The 2113-nt window shown below is 37.2% G+C and overlaps 1 protein-coding gene across 4 annotated transcripts in view; it reads right to left on the reverse strand.

Moving 5' to 3' along the window:
- LOC101852498 (coiled-coil domain-containing protein 61) overlaps positions 1 to 1674 on the reverse strand; it is a 25590-nt gene extending 23916 nt beyond the window's left edge. For 2 of the 4 annotated variants that reach the window (XM_005106199.3, XM_005106200.3), the window contains exon 1: positions 1383 to 1674. The gene's annotated coding sequence lies outside the window, so the exon portion shown is untranslated. Of the gene's footprint in view, positions 1 to 1369 lie in introns of all 4 variants that reach the window. The other 2 variants (XM_005106197.3, XM_005106198.3) reach the window with 1 other exon arrangement.
- Between the last annotated feature and the right edge of the window lie 439 nt (positions 1675 to 2113).

Here is a 2113-nt window from a genome sequence, read left to right on the forward strand (position 1 = left end):
AAGTACGGCTAGACTTTTGGCTAGCAGTACTTAAAGTACGGCTAGACGGCTAGGCTAGCCATACTTAAGGACGGCTGGTCAATCAGGCTAGACGTACTTATTATTGATAGCTGAATTGTAAATGAAATTTTTAGTTTGCAATGCCTGAAGTATTTGTATTTCAGACCAAACCAAAAGGTGCCTTACTGACCTGCATGTATTTTAAACCTGAGTAATAGATCTAGATCTACATCTAATGAGACCTGTGTACTCCACAGGTTTGAGTCGATAGGGCCAAACCTAGATCTAAGTCTAGTACGGCTAGACTGGCAGTCTAGCCGTACTTTACTGCTAGACTCTCAGGCTAGCCGTACTTAAATACGGCTAGCCACTTCGATAATGTATACTAAAAATTAAAAATATTCCAGAATTAGAATGGGTACATCTTCACTACGCATCGACTGTGTAGATCTATACACAGTCCCAGGGTTTTTAGTTCCTTTGCAATTCTATTTAAAAAATCTAGATTTTTAGATCTAGATCTAGAGATACACACTCACTACTAGATCTAATCTAAATCTAGAGTTACCCTAATTATCTACTAATTTATCCGGTCTTAAATTATGAATAGGCCTATCAATTTGAGTACTGACACATTTCCTGACAGAGTCTACCAATGGTAATAAATCTTCAGCTAGATTTAGATCTAGACTTTTGATATATATATCTAGAGTCTAGATTTAGAATTGTTGAGTTGAATCACACACACATAGACTATATGAAGTGAAAGTGGCTATTCTCACCCGCCCGGAAGTTCTCTCAAGATCAACTCCTCCCCTCTTCTCTCTCTCTCTGTCTCTTTCTGAATACTGTCTATCGGTGTGGACGATCAAATTGACCAAAACAAAGTTAAAAAATGATGTTAAAACCCAAAAGTAAATTAATTTGGTTGTCTACAAAGATGCTACGGCTATTTAACTTTTCGAATCGAGCCGAACTACGCGGGTCGCCATTTTGTTTTGCCCGGAAATTCTCGCGCTACTCCTCTCTCTCTCTCCACTGCCCACAGACAAAATTGTACGCTTTTAGTAGGCTACAGTTGTAATGGAACGTTTGTTCACGGCACAGAATTCTACAATTTTTCTGTTATCACAGTGTAGAATTCTGTGGTTTAGGGTGAATGCAAAATTTGGTGAACGCGCACCGGGTGAGAATAGCCACAAAAGACTCGCCTGCACCATAGAGGTGGCCATATATGAAGTAAGTTACTCCTTGTTATTGTTGACAACAATCAACAACAAACTTGTAGAAAGACAAATGGCAGCTGTATTTTACTCATCATGCATGTAATAAACCTTAGTATATCAAAATTGACAGACAATGTGCATACCCAGTGGTCTTACTTGAAAGACTTCTTAAGCCAGAAGCAGTTGCTGCTCTGTGACTGACAGTTCTGTGAACGATGAATGAGAACAAGCTCCGACTTGATTGAAAAATAAATGAAGAGGAACTAAACTCTTAAACGACTTATCTGCAGTTGGATTTGGGAGAATTGAACCTCTGATATCAAAAACAAGTTTTCTTGATGTGAATGTAAACAACTTTCATTACATTCTTATATTTTCTTAAAGTAGCTGACTCGAACGAATAATAACTCAGGATTTTTCGAATGCACCGCTTGCAGTCGCCATGTTGTTTATATTCTCAACCACCAAAATAGAAATCTGTGCAATATCGGAATAACGCCAAAAGAGAATAACTTAAAAAGATAGATTAAAATAATAAGGAAGTAAAGTAAATAATAATATATTGGCCTAGATCTAGGCCTATAAAAGATAATTAAATACCTGTATGTACTCAGAGTGCACCATTATGGGATAAGTGTTTTATCATTTAGGAAAGAGAGAGAGAATAATTATCATCCCAAATGTATATATAATTGACAGGTATCTTAATTAAAGTCTACTTCCTTGTGTACGTACAGGCCTATTATAAAAGGGCGGTTTCTCTTTTTATGATAGTGTAATGGTTTGGTCAGTGTAGCCTACATAATAATATACTTCCCAAACTCCTAGACATACTCTCGAACTCTTCATTAGGGCGCTTATGGAACTACAAACTCTTCAACAGCATC

Source organism: Aplysia californica, unplaced genomic scaffold, assembly GCF_000002075.1.
Source record: "Aplysia californica isolate F4 #8 unplaced genomic scaffold, AplCal3.0 scaffold00518, whole genome shotgun sequence".
Taxonomy (NCBI): Eukaryota; Metazoa; Mollusca; class Gastropoda; order Aplysiida; family Aplysiidae; genus Aplysia; species Aplysia californica.